Consider the following 18699-nt stretch of genomic DNA (forward strand, 5'->3'; position numbering starts at 1 on the left):
TATTTATTTATAATACTTACAATCAGCCTTTTAATATAGCATGGAAAAATTATGGCATCTAAATACCCAAATCAAGTCAGCCACCACACATAAGGATGGAACCTAACTAAAAATTCATATCCCTGTATTTCATTGGTTCACAAGGGGCGATTCTGCCCCCCAGGGACATCTGGCAATGTCTGGAGACATTTTTGGATATCGCTACTGGAAATAGGGGAGGAAGTGCTACTGGCATCTAAAGGGTACTCAGTGCTTCTAAACATCCTCACTGTTGAGGACAGAACCCACATAAAAAATCATATAGTCCAAAATGTCAATAGAGCCCAAGTTGAGACACCCTGCTATTTAAGATAGATGCATTTGTTTAAGACCCCATCCCTGGGTCAGTCAACTATAACCAGGATAGTGGGGTCTACTTGAACAAAGGATAGTGATCTCCATAAAGAATCCCTCAGAAAAGAGCAATATGAAGAAGGCAACATGATGGGCCTATCTCATACATTGACAAAACACAGAACACCTTCTTTTCCACCTTAATGAACTTGCTTCCAATACTTCTGTCCCACATGTCCAGAATCTCTACTTGTTTGCAAGTTAGTATCCTCCACATGTCTTTTTCACTTTTTACTATGGAAAATCCATACATATACAAAAGGAATAGTATAACATAGCCATCACCCAACTTTAACAAGTATCAACATTCTGTCATTTTTTAGCATGTCATTTTCATCTTTGGTTCTACCACACTTTTGTTGAATGGTTTTACTAGAGTATTTAAATGCAAATCTCACATACCACATTATTTCACCAATTAATATTTCAGCTTCTCTCTACATGTCTACCCCTGAAGAAAGATATTCAGGATGACCTGGATATGATCAACCTAGCATAGAATGAAGTTAATTAGATAAAGTGAAGAGGGAATGGGAGAGACCAGAGCTGACATGAACTGTAAGAAGGCAAAGGCTGCACACCAAAAGATGGTAAAAACAAAGGTGTTACCGGGCTCCTGGCTCAGCGAGGAGCCTGCTTCTCCCTCTCCCCCTGCCTCTCTCCCTGCTCATGCTTTCTCTCTCTCTCTCTCTGTATCTCTGTGTCTCAAATGAATAAATAAAATCTTTAAAACAAACAAACAAACAAAGGTATTTATAGCAGCTGTAGTGAGACGCAGATCAATTAGTTAGGATTTGCATGCAAAGAAAGGCAGCAGTGAGGGGGCACCTGGGTGGCTCAGCCGTTAAGCGTCTGCCTTCGGCTCAGGTCATGATCCCAGGGTCCTGGGATCGAGCCCCACATCGGGCTCCCTGCTCGGCGGGAAGCCTGCTTCTCCCTCTCCCACTCCCCCTGCTTGTGTTCCCTCTCTCACTGTCTCTCTCTCTGTGTCAAATAAATAAATAAAATCTTTAAAAACAAAAAAAGAAAAAAGAAAGGCAGCAGTGAGATGTTATCACATGGATGCCAGCAGTACACCAAGTGTTTGAATCAGGAATGTTAATAGGTCCCAATCTTGCTAACTCTAACAATCTGCTAGCTATGTGGAGTGCTCTTCTAAGGATTCTGACAATCCAAGGAAGGGAAAAAATCCAAGATGGGTAGGGAATACACAAATGATAGCACCTATGTTACTGAGTTGTCATTTCTTCCCTGGGGACTAAAGTAATAAAACCTGGAGGGGAAACAAAGCTTCCATGCAAAAGGCAGACATTACCTGAGACTCCAGGGGGGCAGAACAAGGAAATAAAAAGTAGTATGCATCATACTGCAGAGCCGCATGAAAGGCTGGTCTGCTTTGTTGGCATCCTGCCTATCCATTACCAAATGTGGATGGCCCCACACTGACAAGTTTGTTCAAAACATACCAATAATGGGCGCCTGGCTGGCCCAGTCGGTGGAGCATGCAATTCTTAATCTTGGGGTTGTGGGTTTGAGCTGCAGGCTGGATGTGGAGATTACCTCAAGTCTTAAAGCAACAACAATAAAGCTGCTGCATGGCTTGCAAGTGTGCTGTGACTACGTCAAAATAAAAGTTAAGAAGCTAAGATTCCAGGTGTGTACTCATGGGAAGGATTTAAAAACATTGGTTTAAATGAAAGATGTCCAACTCATAAACATACAGTCCAAGGAAAAGACCATGTACCCTGGCTCCTCTGTTTTCCAGTCTCCAAACAGCAGCCTGCATGTTCTTTTCAAAATGCAAATATGATCATGTCACACCTTGTTTAAAACCCTTCGGTGTCTCTTACCTCACCCCAGAACACAGTCCAAAAATCCGAACACAGCCTGACTTGGCCCTTGCCTACGTCTCCTCCTCCAGTGGCACAGCATTCTGCCTCACTCTCCAGCCACACTGACCCTTTCAGTTTCTCTTTCTCAGATAAAAATCATTGTACATTTATTATGCCCCAGGCACTGTGTTAAACACTTTACATTTCACTTAATTCCCTCAAAACCTTACAGGATAGGTGCAGTTATCTCCACAAGAGAAGTTAAGTGCCTTACCACAGAAGAGCCAAGTATGACGCCTAATAAAAGGCTTCACTACATGTATTTCAACTAAAGTGTTTGCAATAAAGACTTGCAAAAATATAAAAATTTGTTTTTAGATCACAAGCAAGCACTACTCTCAAGTTATTTAGTCATATTTCTTTTTTTTTTTTTAAAGATTTTATTTATTTATTTGAGAGAGAATGAGAGAGAGCACATGAGAGGGGGGAGGGTCAGAGGGAGAAGCAGGCTCCCTGCCGAGCAGGGAGCCCGATGCAGGACTCGATCCAGGGACTCCAGGATCATGACCTGAGCCGAAGGCAGTCGCTTAACCAACTGAGCCACCCAGGCGCCCTTAGTCATATTTCTTTAAAACAAGGTAGCTGTAAAAATGCAATAATGCTTCCACTTATCTCAGGTCAGACCTCTGACAATCTCTCATCTGTACTAAAAGCTGCTTTAAAAAAAAAGTCTGAAATGTACTGATCCGAAGGGGTACGTGCACCCCAGTGTTTATAGCAGCAATGTCCACAATAGCCAAACTATGCAAAGAGCCAAGATATCCATCAACAGGTGAATGGATAAAGAAGATGTGGTATATATATATATATATATATATATATATACACACAATGGACTATTATGCAGCCATCAAAAAAAAAAAACGAAATCTTGCCATTTGCAACGATGTGGATGGAACTAGAGGGTATTATGCTGAGCGAAATAAGTCAATCAGAGAAAGACATGTATCATATGATCTCAGTGATATGAGGAATTCTCAATCTCAGGAAACAAACTGAGGGTTGCTGGAGTGGTGGGGGGTGGGAGCGATGGGGTGGCTGGGTGATAGACACTGGGGAGGGTATGTGCTATGGTGAGCGCTGTGAATTGTGTAAGACTGTTGAATCATAGACCTGTACCTCTGAAACAAATAATACATTATATGTTAAAAAAAAAAAAAAAAAAAGAAGATAGTAGGAAGGAAAAAATGAAGGGGGTAGGTATTTGGAGGGGGAGATGAACCATAAGAGACTATGGACTCTGAGAAACAAACTGAGGTTTCTAGAGGGGAGGGGTGTGGAGGGATGGGTTAGCCTGGTGATGGGTATTAAAGAGGGCACACACTGAATGGAGCACTGGGTGTTATACGCAAACAACGAATCATGGAACACTACATCAAAAACTAATGATGTAATGTATGGTGATTAACATAACATAATAAAATTAAATTAAAAAAAAAAGTCTGAAAGGCCTATCATGAAATCCGTGAACATTATATGACAGGACAAGCAGAATTACATGTAGACTCCAACAATTAAGTCAACCATATCATGGTATTATATGTGGACCCAATAGCCAGTGAGAAGTAAAAGCTGGTAGACCATTTAGAAAGAGTAGACCAGATTTTGTTTTATTTTCGGGTTTCCTAAACAATCTGAAGGCATTCAATTTTAATGAATGATAACACAATATACTCAACAATGTGTCAATACATCACAGTTTAAGTCAATATTTGAGATTTAAATAGGATTTAAGTAAGGGGAGCCAATCAAGCATTATACAAATATTCTCATTCTAAAAAACTAAACCAAAAGCTTTGATATTTATAGAATTAAGCCTAGTTATTTTTAAAATTCTATATTATCTCTAAAACACTGCCTAAATGGGGTGTTATTGTATAATATAACAGCCAGTCATATATTAAAATATTCAGTATAATTTCTTTGAGAACTTGAGGAACTCATTGCCCTAAATATAGGGCATGAATCTATTGTGTTAATGTAGACGTTTGTGAGATTGCATCTGTGTTTGAACATGTATGTGTAAATTTAAACACTAAGCATGAACAATTTGTAGCTGTTTTATGAGCCACAGGAAGTGAACAAACTTGTAAATTTTAGGTTCATTTATTCAGGAGAACAAAATGTATTTACTTTTTCTCTGTGTTCCAATGTGTCATTACCTATCCTATTATATGTATACAGGCATGTTTTTAAGATTTATTATGTTTTTCTGATTGCAAAAGTAATGACATACATTGTATATAATTTTTTTTTAAGATTTTATTTATCTATTTGACAGAGAGATAGAGAGAGAGAACAAGTAGGCAGAGAGGCAGGCAGAGGAAGAGGGAGAAGCAGGCTCCCCGCTGAGCAGGGAGCCCGATGCGGGGCTCGATCCCAGGACCCTGGGATCATGACCTGAGCCAAAGGCAGCCGCTTAACCAACTGAGCCACCCAGGAGCCCCCACTGTACATACTTTTGAAAATGCAGAAAGGGAAAAGAAAAATTTTAAATACCACAACTCGAAGATGATTACTCCTGTTAAAATTTTGGTATATGTTCTTCCAGGTTATGTATTTATTCTAAAAAAACTATGAAAATATTATAGAAACTATGTAACTATTTTTAATGTAACAATTACCTTTCCATGTCCTTAAATATTTTTCTCAAACATGGCTTTTAAATAACTATGTGTGTGTTTTTACTCTAACCTAATTGAAGAAACTTTTGGAAACTGGTAGACTACAAAATATAAATAAATATTAACTCTTATAGCATAACATTAGTTTAATCTGATTTTTATCATTGAAAGGCAAAATAATCTACATTATATTTTAAATTAAAATAAATTGAGGGGTACCTGGGTGGCTCAGCCGGTTAAGCATCTGCCTTCAGCTCAGGTCATGATTTCAGGGTCCTGGGATCCAGCCCCGCATGGGGCTCTCCACTCAGCAGTGAGTCTTTTCCCTCTTCCTCTGTGATCACTTGTGCTCTCTCTCAAATAAATAAATAAAACCTTTAAAAAAATAATAATAAATTGAAATATGACACCTGAATTTAAATATATGTTCAAATTATTTAATAGAACAATAACTCTGTAACACTCAAATTTTCAAACTTGGGGAATCATGGGAACAGAAATACATTGTTACAGGTTTTAAAATATAATAATTAGTTTGATGAGGGTTGTAAAGACTTTCTTTTACATAACAAAAATAAATAGCCCATAGAATTCAGGGTTGGCCATGTATTTTTTTTTTTTAGTCACAATTTTTTTTTAAGATTTTATTTATTTATTTGAGATAAAGAGAGAGACAGCGATTGAGAGAGAGCAGGAGCAGGGGAGCAGAGGGAGAGGGAGAAACAGGCTCCCCACTGAGCAGGGACCCCAATGTGGGGTGAACCACCCAGATGGCCCTGGTCATGTATTATTTTTAAGAGGATTCTTTCTGAGGGATTTACCCAATAAAGAAAAAGAGGGAATTTAGAGCATACAAATTATAGTAATATTTAAAACTTTATTTTGAAAAAAGTTTATATTTACAAAAATATTATAAAGAAGGTACAACTTCCTTTAACCTCCCAATCTTAACATCTTACATAAACATGATAAATTTATCAAAACTAGGAAGTCAAAATGGGTGCAATGCTATTAACTAAAATTCAGATTTCATCAGTTTTTTTAATAATGCTCTTTTTTTGTTCCAGGATCCAAACCAGGATATCAAGATAGTCTTGATGTCTACTTAGTCTCCTCCAATATCTGTGAATTCCTTAGTCTTTCTTTGTTTTTCATGACTTTGATACTTTTGTAAGGTACCAGTATGGTATTTTGTAGAATGTTTCTCAATTTGGGCTTGCTTGATTTTTTTCTCATGACTACATCAGGATTAGGAATTTTTGTGACTACTATAGAGGTTATCATCACATGATATCACAAGGTATATCAACATTACTTATCTAGTGATGGTAAACTTAATCATTTGATTAATGTCAGCCAGTTTTTTAATGATAAAATTACTATTTTCCCCTTTCCATTCTATTTATTAGAAGTCCCTAAAATCCTGATCACCCTGAAGGGGGGAGAATTAAACTCAACCTCAGAGAGAGGAGTATCAAAGCATTTGTACACATACGTTAAGTCACCAGAATAATTAATAAATATTTGGGAAGAGATACAGGCTATGCAAATATCCTGTTTCTCCTTACAGTGTTGCCCCCTAATTTTAGCATTCATCAGTACATGAATCATTACTGTGCTGTGCTATGATTTTCTATTTCCCTCATTATTTTTACATTTATTATTTGGAATTGTTTTGTAAAAAAATATATGTCTTTTGTCCTTCATTCATTTATTTATTCAATTATTTATTTGTATCAGTATTGACTCACAAATATCTATTTTATTCTATGGGTTATAACTCAATACTATTGCTATTTATTTTGTTGCTCAAATTATTCCATCTTTGACTATTGGTTCTTTCAGGTTGGCTCCTGCATCCTCAAAGCAGAGAAATTTTTATTTCTTTTTTTGGATGTCAAGAAAGAGGAAAGGATGGGTACACAGCACCACTCCCACAGGGCCAGGTGGAAATTATAGCACTGCCTCATCTCACACACAAGAGCTCGAAGTATTTGGCTTGGTCACAGAACCCAGGGCCTGGGAACAGCCAGGCTAGGTGTCAACTGGTCCTTACAGGTCCTTAGAACAAGAGGACATGAAGGGATCAGGTGGGTTGGTAAGTGCCCTATACACCATGGACTGTGTTGTGAATGATAAAGCAGAGTAATTTTAAGTGTATAGTTCAGTGCCTTTTAGTATATTCTCAAAGTTGTACAATGGTCACCTCTATCTAATTCCAGAACATTTTCACCATCCCAAAATGAAACGTGTGGTTCTTTCTTCTGACACCAACTATGTAGAGTTTTCTCCACACCAACAAATTCTCCAACACCAAGTGGGTGTCCAACAGACCCCACAGGTTATGAGCTCAGTCCCACAATACTGTCTACTTCAGATGCTGGGTGCAAATGGGGTGCTCAGGCTATTCCACACTTCTGCCTAGCCAACTACAAATTCAGAAGTTCCCATAACCGGGGCGCCTGGGTGGCTCAGTCGTTAAGCGTCTGCCTTCGGCTCAGGTCATGATCCCAGGGTCCTGGGATCAAGCCCCGCATCGGGCTCCCTGCTCCGTGGGAAGCCTGCTTCTCCCTCTCCCACTCCCCCTGCTGTGTTCCCTCTCTCGCTGTGTCTCTCTCTGTCAAAATAAATAAATAAAATATTTAAAAAAAAAAAAAAGTTCCCATAACCTATCATGTTCAATAATTCACTAAAATAGCTCACAGAACTCAAAAAACCACTTTACTTACATATTCTGGTTTATTATAAAGGATACAACCCAGGAACAGCCAAATGGAATACACAGAACAAGGTATGAGGGAGAGGGCTGGCACAAAGTTTCCATGCACTCTCAGGGATGCCACATTCCCAGCATATAATGTGTTTACCAACCTAGAAACTCTCAGAACTCTATTCAGCGATTTGTAATGGATATTTTATATTGTAGGCAGTGCTGATTAAATCATTGGCCATTGTTGACTGAATTCAATCTCTACCCCTCTCCTTTCCCTGGAAAGTCAGTGGGTGAGGCTGAAAGTTCTAACCCTCTGGCAAGCAACTCTAGGATTCCCCTAGGAATCATTTCATTACCATACAAAAGACAGTGTCAAAATAAAATAAAATGGAGACCAGGTTGAAGATTCCCTCAGGCAGCAGACAAAATCATGTGAGCAAAACTTAATCTAGCTTATTTCATGAATGTAAGCAAAACTTAATTTAGATTATTTCTTGTAAATGCCTCAGATAATCATAAATAAAACTTAAGTCACCTTCCTAAAATAGTATAAGATAATCACTTTTAACCAATCCCTGCCATCTGAAAATCTCCATTGTAATAATCAATTATTATAAAGGTTAAACAACTTCCTCATTTTCACTTTATAAGCCATCCTGTAATGTCATGCCTCTGAGCTTCATACCACTTTTGAGTTTGAGGTCTCCTTGTTTACAAAGAGTGTGTTTCTCACCCAATATAATACTCATATCAAGTAAAGCTCTGAATTTTCTTTTAATAAGAGTAAATTCCAAGACTTTTAGGAGTTCTCTGCTAGGAACACAGGACAAACAGCAAATATTTATTTTTTATTATACCACAAAAACCCGTATCAGTTAGAAGTCATTCCACATTCCCCCTCCTCTGGCAACCACTAATCTACATTTTGTTTCCATGGATTTGCATATTTTGGACATTTCTGACAAAAGGAATCATGCAATATGTACTCTATTATGTCTGCTTCTTTCATTTAGTATGTTTTCAAGGTTCATCCATGTTATAGCACAATCAGTACGTCCTTTTTTTTGGCAAAAAATTATTCCATACTATGGATATAACACATTTTATTTATCCAATCTTCAGGTGATGAACATTTGGATTGTGTCCACCTTTTGGCTATTATAAGAAATGCTACTATGAATATTAGTATAAAATTTTAATGAAATCCAATTTATGTATCTTTTTCCTTTATACTTGTGCTTTTAGTGTCAACCCTAGGAAACAATTACCTAATCCAAGGTCTCAAAGGTTTATGTCTATGTTTTCTTATAACAGTTTCATAGTTTGAGCTCTTACATCCAGGTCTTTGATACATTTTGGAGTTAAATTTTTGTATATAAGGTAGGGGGTCCAACTTCATTTTTATGCATATAGGTATCTAGTTGTCCCAGCACATTTCTGGACTCTCATTGATCTGTATGTCAATCTTCATATAGTCTCACACAGTTTTGAGTACTATTACTTTGAGGTAAATTTTGAAATTAAGAAGTGTCTCTGCTCTAACTTTGTTCTTTTTCAACATTGTTTCACTACTCTGGGTCCCTTTTCTTTCCATATGAATTTGAAGACTGTCCTGTCAATTCTAGCAAAAAAGGCACTTTGTATTTTAAAAGGGATTACATCACTCTCTTGATCAATTTAGAAAGGATTTCCATCTTAACAATATTAAGTCTTCCAATTCATGTATTTCTATTTATTTAGGTCTTTTATTTTTTCAGTGATGTTTTATCGTTTTCAGTGTATAAGTCTCACACTTCTTTTATTAAATTTATTCCTAAATATTTTATCTTTTTTTATGTTATAATAAATAAAGTTGTCTTAATTTCATTTTTGGATTATTTATTGCCAAATGAACAGATACAGAATAGAGTTTTGCATACTGATCATGTACACTGCATCCTTGCTGAACTCATTTATTCTGATAATTTGTATGTGTGTGCATTCCTTAGGATTTTCTATATACAACATCATGTCATCTGTGAATACAGGTAGTTTTATTTCTTCCTTTCCAATCTGTATGACTTATATTTCTTTTTCTTATCTAATTGTCCTAGCTTGTTCCTTCAGTACAATGGTGAATAGAAATGAGTAGAGTAGACATTACTTGTTAATCTTAGGAGTAAAATTATCACTTTCACTTTAAGTGATTACTTAAGTGAAATGTTAGCCTTGTATTTTTCATAGATGCCCTTTACAAAGTTGAAGACATTTCCTGTTATTTCTAGTATGTTGAGTATTTTTATCATGAAAAGGTGCTCAATTTTCTTTAAATGCTTTTTCTGTATCTTTTGAGGTGATCACAGGTCTTTATGTTTATTTTATTAATATGGTCTATTATACTGATTGGCTTTCATGTGCTAATCACCCTTGCATTCCTGGAATAAACCCCACTTAATCACAGTGTATAATCCTTTTTATATGTTTGCTGAATTCATGTTGTGGAAGAATTTGGGGCTTCACATTCACAAAGGTATCAGTCTGTAGTTTCCTTGCAATATCTTTATCTGGTTTTGGTGTCAGAGTAATAACTGGTTTCATAAAATGATTTGGAAAGTTTTTCCTCCTCTTCTACCTTTTGTAAAAGAAGAGCAAATTTAAAAAAAAGCTTCATGAGATTTTACATAAATCTATTGGGAAAAATATATGATTTACTGCTTTTATAAATTGGACTGCCAGTAGTACAAAAAAGAAACGTATCAGCGGAGCTTTGGGGCTCTTTCTGTACCACAGTGCCGTGAGGAAGAGCTCCAGTAGAAAGTATCGGCCTCACTGAGCTGACAGGCAAATATTGGAGGTTGAGGTATTGAAGCAACTGGAATTTACGGGGCAGGATTCATGAAGGACAAAGTTGTGATGAAGGGTTACACAAAAGTATGAATAGGAGTTTCCTCAGGGCTTTGGCCAACATGCAAATCATGCATTTCAAACTGAGACTCCATGAGGTCAACAGACAGTAGCTGCTAATAGTTGAATGGAAAAAAAGAGAAGTTGCACAAACCTGGAAAATGTTGTATTCAGACCAAAGGGAATGAAAAGATTTTGCAGAGTTCCTCGGGTGCTCAAATGCAACTCTGCCATACCCAAACGGGTATTCCTTAACAGTAAGAACCACAACCTTAAAGAAGAGACAAATCCTAGGACTAAGGACAAGAATGAAATAGACCTACACTAACAAACCAAAATTCTAGTTCTAACAAGTAAAAGGATCTTCTACTAATTTAACTAGCAAATTTATTTGCCAGAGGAAAGAGACTCAACACCCAAAGGAAGACAATATAATACAGAATCCCTACAACCGACCATCCACAATGTCCAGTATAAAATTTAAAAAATGTTACATTTAAGAAAATTAAAACATGACCCATATTAAGATAAAAAGGAGTCAATAGAAAAAGGTCTCAAAATGTCCCAGATGTTGGAAGTAGCAAAAAAGACATTAAAGAGGCTGTTATAAATATGTTCAAATACTTAAAAAAAGACATGATAAGTAAACATGTGGGGAAGTTCTACAGAGAAAGAGAAACTATTTTTAAAAGATTCAATTAGAAATTCTAGAAAGATAGGTAGACAGACACACACATTTACAATATTTCAGTCAGTAAGATAACTGTATTAATAAGCATTTTCATTTATTTCTAAATTATTATTATTAAAATTCTTAAAGATACAATTAAAGTAAAAAATGATGAAAGATTCAGATTAGTAAGCTAATGCGTCTCATTACAAGTTAAATTAGAAAGATCATTATTCAAAAGATATTTTAAAAGCTAATCAACTATTAGCTTTTTGGATGCAATATCCAAAAACAAAAAGTACTCCATCAAAATTAAGTTTTAAATGCCAGCTATTTAAATCCCAGAAATACATAATCCACCATTAGGAAGAAATTCAAGGGATAAGAACTGTTAAAATCTTAACCATATTTTTGTGACACACATTCTATATCAGAGGTTTGAAAAATAGAGGTAGAGACCTCAATTTCGTATCATTTGGTATATTTAAATATCAAAAGGAGAGAAAAATGTTGATTTATGCCTCCTTACCTAAGTAAGCTACAGTTTATGACACATTTATGTGCCATCATATATAGCTAGATATAAGGCTACCCTGAATATAAAGTGATGTCCTATTTTCTCAATGGCAAATCCAATTAAAAAGGTTTTTTTTCCAAAATGAATATATAAACTTTTATGTATATATATATGGAATCACCATATACCTATTAATAATATGAAATTCATTAAATTTAGTTATATACTTAAATCACATATAAGATTACATAGAAATCTAGAAATACTGCTTTGTTCCATTTAGAGCTTGATGAAACAATTTTATTCAAACTTTTCACATATATCTTCAACATTTGGTTCTTCACCATTAGCAGAGCCATTCATACCATAAGGAAATTTCAAAATAGGTGGCTAAGAAATGGATAGACAATTCACCTTTACCAAGTCTATAAAGCCTTGACCTCTAGAGTCTCCCTTGAAATTCCAAGTCATCAGAAAAATATTTACTTAAAATCCTGTCTGTACTATTATGTTAAGAACTAATCTTTTGTAACAAAAGACCCCCAAATACAGTAGCTCAAATAAAGTAGAAGTTTGTTGCTCTTCCATGTAACATTCAGAGCTAGGCTAGTGGAGTGAAATTGGAAGGCACACTGCTCCTTGATGTCACCCAGGGACCAGGGCCCTTCCACATTATTTTTCAGACATCCTCTCAGAGTACTGCCTTTATCTGCATGGTTGAAGCTGGCTCACTATCACGACAGTTAAGGTCCAGTCTATAGAAGAATGGAATAAAAGAGGGATCTACATACCCAATTTTTTAAAGGCAAGACTCAGAAGGTACATTTATAATTTCTATTCACACACCATAGGTAAAAATTTAGACGTGTAACCACATCTAGTTCTAACAAGGTTGGGAAACATCATCTCTAGCTTAGGGCCATGTGCCCAGCTAGAAATCAGCAGCTTCTATTGCTAAAAGGGAAAAGGGAAGAATGGGCATTGGGGATAATTAGCAGACTCTGCTAACAAGTCTTATAAATAAGTTCAAAATTAAAAATAAATATTGAAACAGAAATTACTGAAAAAGTTTAACATGAAATGCTACATTCAGAATATACTTTTAAAAATAAAAATGCTTTTCTTTAAAAATTTAGTCCTAAAATACCTCAAACATGCATAAATTATAATCTATCTTGACATTTAAGAAACTAATGTTGAGATCATTGAGATCTACTTTCAGTGATCTAAAGAAATAGTGGAAAATAGTGAAAAAAAAATCCTTAGATAAGCCAGGACCTTCAAAGTAATGCCTTCAAACTCTTAAGAAATATTTTATCTGAGCCAATAAAATAAAAACAACAATAAAAATAGCATAGTGTTTGTTTCACCTCACTTTTATCCACCTACCCTGAGTTAAACAGGTGGGAAAAATGTCTAGAGCAGGAACAAAAAGGAAAAACCCAAGACAGGGCTTCAGTTTATTCACAAACTAAATAATTCCTTCAGTGACTATAAAGAGGCCACATATTAAATACTAGAATACATTGCTTCTACTATTTATAAAAATAGTGAAAGTTCTAAAAATTACCAGCCAATAGGTTATTTTTGGCTAAGCTACACTGTGTGAGCTTTATTCCATACAGCTTAACATATGTTAGATATGTTCAGAAAAACAAATCAGTTCAACACGAACTAATAATCAGGTGGCAACCAGATCAGTTAAAGCCAAGTTCTGACTTCTTGACGGGAACTCTCTAGTAGGTTAATAAATGAGTTTGAAGTATCAGAGTATTGGGCACTATGGTAACCCCAATCAATTTTTAAAAGCTAATTCCAACATTTCCAGATGTTCTCTGACTATGGGTGGCAGCCTAACAAAGTTGAGAATTCTAAGAGAACTAAACAATCTTATCCTTGGAAGTCCTGTTTGAAAGAGGACACCTGCAGTAATAAAGTAGAACCATTTGAACATGTCTTAAGAACAGTGATTTCCCAAAATGAGAATTAAAGAACCCATATATGAACTGCCCTGTTCAGCGTGGACTTTCAGCAAGCATGTTGAGGTATTTATAAATTTACCTATGGAAAAGAATTTGCAGTATTTGGGGGTCTGGCACGAGTACTACCTTTCATTAAGTTTAACTAGAACCCATTTTCACAATTTGGATCTTAGAGAATGAGTATTTTTGGACCATCACATATATTTTATATAGAAAATAAAAGTTTTTTCATTGATTATTCTTTAAAATAAAGTTTCAACTGATAAACAGAAGTGACTAAATAACTACATTTTCATATGTTTGTTAATGTCAACACACATTTTTAAGTACTCTTCAGCTAATTAAACCACCATTCCACTTTTGAACCTCATTTTTAATATTTTCTATTTATTTGATCATTTCCTACTATAAGTTTAATACCACATTTTATATAAAGTCTACTTTCATGAGAACTCCTTGTGAGAAATAATGTTTTCACATTAAAGAGTAGTATATTAAACCATGTTAAAACGGGAATAGTAAGAATGTTTAACCAAGTTAGGAATTCAAGCAGTAGCTTAGCCTAAAAAAAGCTATTCTAACAGAAGACCAGTTAAATGCTCCATAGTGTGAAAAATGTTTTTAAAACCCAGATTCACTATACAAAGAAAAAAATCATAAAACTAAATAAAATTTAGTGTGTGGAAACACTTAAAATTTGGAAGAGTAACTTGGAATAATAGGCCAAGTGCTCTAACTTGTAATCAAAACAATTACACTATTTTAGGGAACCCAGGAGCCCTTATTTATTAAAAATATCTAACAGAATAATGGGATTATTTTTAATTCTTATAAACAACAAAATCACAACACAACAACAACAGGACTAAAATTGGTACATCCATCAATTCAAGTAAAGCAATAAAGTAGAAGACCAAAAATCTGAAACAAGTTATTTATTCTCTGAATCAAGGTACATAAAAAGAAAACACACCAAAAAAAAAAAGACAAACCATAAAGATTCTTACTTGATAATTACAGGTCTACAGGTCTTTGCAGGTCTACAAGCACACAAGTAGAATATTAAATCTCAAAAATCTTTTAGAGATTGTGCCAGTTATCAAGCTATTGTCTCTAAGCTCCAAAACCCAGACTTCTATTTTTTTTAAGATTTTATTTATTTGACAGAGAGAGACACAGCGAGAGCGGAAACACAAGCAGGGGGAGTGGGGGAAGGAGAAGCAGGCTTCCCACAGAGCAGGGAGCCTGATGCGGAGCTCCATACCAGGACCCTGGGATCATGACCTGAGCCAAAGGCAGATGCTTAACAACTGAGCAACCCAGGCACCCCCAAAACCAAGACTTCTAACCCCACTTTCTGATGCTAAGGCTGGAACCTTGTAAACCACATTTCTGCATTGCCAGGTGGCTCCACATTGGACTCTGCTGAAAAGTAATCCTAAAGGAAGAAGAATTAATTTGTTCCTCTGCTTCCTGTTTGCTTCCTCCACGCTTCCTAGGTATGCCATTTTTGTTAGCATTGTCCTAATACTTACTCAGCCCAGCAGCATCTTTCCATAGCAACATCTGAATTTAGTTTGCAGTTGTTCCAAACTTGCCAAACCAGTCTTATGAAGTCTTCCTGCTCCAGAACTATCATCACCAACCTGGCAGTACCCCTCCTCAGAGGTCTGGGTCTCAGGTCCATGGGACCTCTTCCCTAAGCTTCTAAGTCACTTCAATTTTATTTTAGTTGCTCAAGCCTTAGTAGTGGCAGTTGTAGTGCCTTAGTATTCTCCTTTCCCATTTTCAGTTTTCTATTTAGCTTTATGCCAAATTCATGATTCTTAATATTAACTTCTATGTTTAAATAACTAATATGGTTTCTGTCCTGACTGAACTCAAAGTGACTGTCCAGTAGTTCCTCGGGTACTATCAAAATCACTAAGGCTTGAGAGGTACAGTTTGAAAAGGCATATCTATTATCACATTATATAATTTTCTGTTTGCAAAATGAAAGAATCTTATTTTCATAAAATAAATCTTAACCAAATATTCTTGGTTCCTAGAGTGATTCTCAACTTGGGTGGAATGGAGACTATGGAGCTTGAGATGGGGACTTAAATTAACAAAAAGTTTAGAAATACAATTCAAGTTCAGTCCTTTCATAATATAAACAACCTAAGAATCATTAGACCTTTAAGCTCCTTGAGGAAAGGAACTGAGTTTTGTTTACCAAAATATGTCGTATAATAAACATTCAAAATAAAAACTTGTATGTATAAGAGAATTTAAAGAGTGTAGCCAAGCTCAAAAAGCTAGTTAGTGGCAGAATTAAGCCTCAGTTGGGGGTCTTATCCTGCCTATCCCATTTTTATAGCAGTGTCCTATTAACACTAAGCTGAGGGCCCAGAAGAACAATGGTAAAGGTTAAGTTCCTCAGGAAGCAGACCTGTACTGTATTACAGTATTAACAAGAAGTGCTCTTATGATCAACCCCTGGAAGAGAACGGGGAAAGAGCAGGAGTAAGCAAAGGAAGAGGTTGAACTATGATGCAGTACCAAGGGAGGCTGCAGTTGACTCTACAAGGAGTTCTAAAGATTGCATGACCCTTTGGAGTTATGTTGAGTTATGCTGAGCTGGTGCAAAGAATCTGAGCCTTTGACGTCTATGTCAATCAGTCACTGGATCCAGGCAAACCCGGAAAGGAAGTATGACCTTCAGTGAGGTAGCTCCTTCAACCTAGGCAATCCAAGTGGAGGCTGACTACTGAGCATTTTCTGCTGGCAGCACTTCCAGGAGCTGGGGGGAGTAAGTCCTTCATTCCTGGAGGGGGACAGCTGGTGGTACATCACAGTGTCCACTATAGTCCAATTCTTGTGCTACTAAATGCAATGACATGTATTTTTATAAGACAGAAACAGAGGGAGACACACACAGAAAAGGAGAAGGCAATGTGACTACAGAGGCAGGATACAACCACAAGCCAAGAAATGCCAGTAGTCACCAAATGCTGACAGAAGCTGAAAGAGGAAAGAAACAGATTGTCCCTTAGAGCCTCTAGAGGGAGCATGGTCCAGAACTGTAAAAGACTAAATTTCTATGGTTTTAAACCACCAAGTTTGTGGATATTTGTTACAGCAACCCTAGGAAAATAACATAGGGATAATAAAGAAAAGTTTTATGGGATGCATAGTGTTTTATGAATGGTAGGTAAGACTTAACATATGTGGTGACTAGAAAGAAGGGGAAAAAAGGAGGTGGGAAGGTAAGCATTACAGATGAAGGGAAATGGCAGTAATACAGGAAATCAAGGGAACTGTATTTGATTGAATTGTAGTTCAATTAAGCAAGAGCATATGTTACTTGAAAGTAAGCAATGATACAGATTATTGAAGATCCTGAATGCCAGCCTAAGAAGTTTAATTTAACCTAAGAAAAGTTTGAACTTCCATCTATAGACAGTCAAGATCCTCTGTAACTTGTGAGGACAAACTGTGTGTGTGTGTGTGTGTGTGTGTGTGAGAGAGAGAGATGGGGGTCTGGGAGTAGGTAATAATGATGTGCTAAATCCTTTGCACACCTCTGTCATATTATTCTCTTATTTTCTATTCATCTCCATCCACCTCAAGACTTAAGAGTTAGGATTCTTTCCCCAGGACCAAGCAAAAAATCTGGCATGTATGTTTGATAAATAGTAAATGAGTGAATAAAAAATACTGTGTATTTTTTGTCATTACTAAGCATGGTAGGAAAAGTAAATCAGAATATTGAACAATAACTGAATCACTTTTACTCTTCAAAGGTCTGATTAAGATGATTGTATTAAAAATATATATAAATATTAAAAGTAGAAGAGATTTGGGCTCAGTGTGATTCTGGATTCTGGAATGCTCCAGAAACAGGACAACAACTGTAGCCAAATCCAATCAATTAGTAGTGGTTGTCTGGAGCAGAGCTTAGAAGTAACATAAGGTTTGTGCTTTAACAGATTAGCAATGTCTGCTAGAATGTTGGATTAGGAAACAGCCAAATGACTTGTGTTTCCCATCTCATTCTTGCTCCATAAAAGCTTTTCATTTTTATTTCTTATGTGAAGTATAGAAAACAAAAGTCCATTTCAGTAGAGGTTTCCAAGAGTTGAGCATGGTTAATCAAAGGCTTACTGCATTCAAGTGTAAAAAATGAAGCCAAAGGTTGTAGTGTAGAAGGGACAGAAGACTGTTCTGCTGCCTGTAGTCTATGGTTTCAGAGTATTAACTATTCTGACTTGGAAAGAAAGGGCATATCTAATTGCTTGCCTTGGAACTGCAGCCAGGTTTTATGAAAAAACTAACTCTGTGTTTGGACAAAGCAACATACTCAGTAGGGCCCTGGAGAGTTGGAAAATGGGCACATCGGCCAGTAGAACCCCAGTAGGAAAAAAATGGACTCTGTAAATAATGAACTCCAAAGTTCACACTTCAAAGTTTTGAGACTCAACCCAGAGACAGGCTAAAGAGCAGTGGCTGGAAACGAAGTCAAAGCTGAAGTCCGTGACCATATGTAGTATCCACACCTAAGGTGTGAGGGTGTACCAAAATAGGTAATTGTCTTTTAAAGGTTTAAAACGTAGTTCATGAAACAAGAGAGAAACACAAACATTATCACACAAGTTTTGTTACCCTTGTTGCTTTTGTAGGGAAGGTAGAGTAGCCACCCTCTGAGGAGCAAGTTGTTTAAGGTCTTGCTCCAGTTACCATTTTTGTTGACGTAGAGAGGAGTTCCAGGTTCAGTGTGGGTAGCTCTCCTAAAGCCCTGAAATCACGTCTTGGCCTTTGACAAACAATCCCCATAGCTTCGTTCCAACTCGTCAAAAATCGCCCACTTTCTCTGGAAATGAGCGGGAGATGCAATCACGACAGCACGCCTTCCACATAGCCTAAACCCCACCCCCACCAGGCGCAGGCGCAGGCGCACTCCCGAGTCTCGCGAACCAACGCAAAGCCAATACTGAGCAAGCGCAAGAGAGCGCTCTTTAGCCACGCCTTCCTCTTTTCTAAGCA

General features: G+C 36.6%; 1 long non-coding RNA gene across 1 annotated transcript in view; it reads right to left on the minus strand.

Annotated features, from left to right (window-relative positions):
- LOC144381107 (uncharacterized) overlaps window positions 1–18699 on the minus strand; it is a 114904-nt gene that overhangs the window by 96018 nt on the left and 187 nt on the right. The window contains exons 2-3 of the long non-coding RNA XR_013445677.1: window positions 18319–18526; window positions 5129–5284 (exon numbers count right to left, since the gene is read on the minus strand). This is a non-coding gene — a long non-coding RNA (uncharacterized LOC144381107). The remainder of the gene's footprint in view (window positions 1–5128; window positions 5285–18318; window positions 18527–18699) is intronic.

This window comes from Halichoerus grypus, chromosome 2 (assembly GCF_964656455.1).
Source record: "Halichoerus grypus chromosome 2, mHalGry1.hap1.1, whole genome shotgun sequence".
NCBI lineage: Eukaryota > Metazoa > Chordata > Mammalia > Carnivora > Phocidae > Halichoerus > Halichoerus grypus.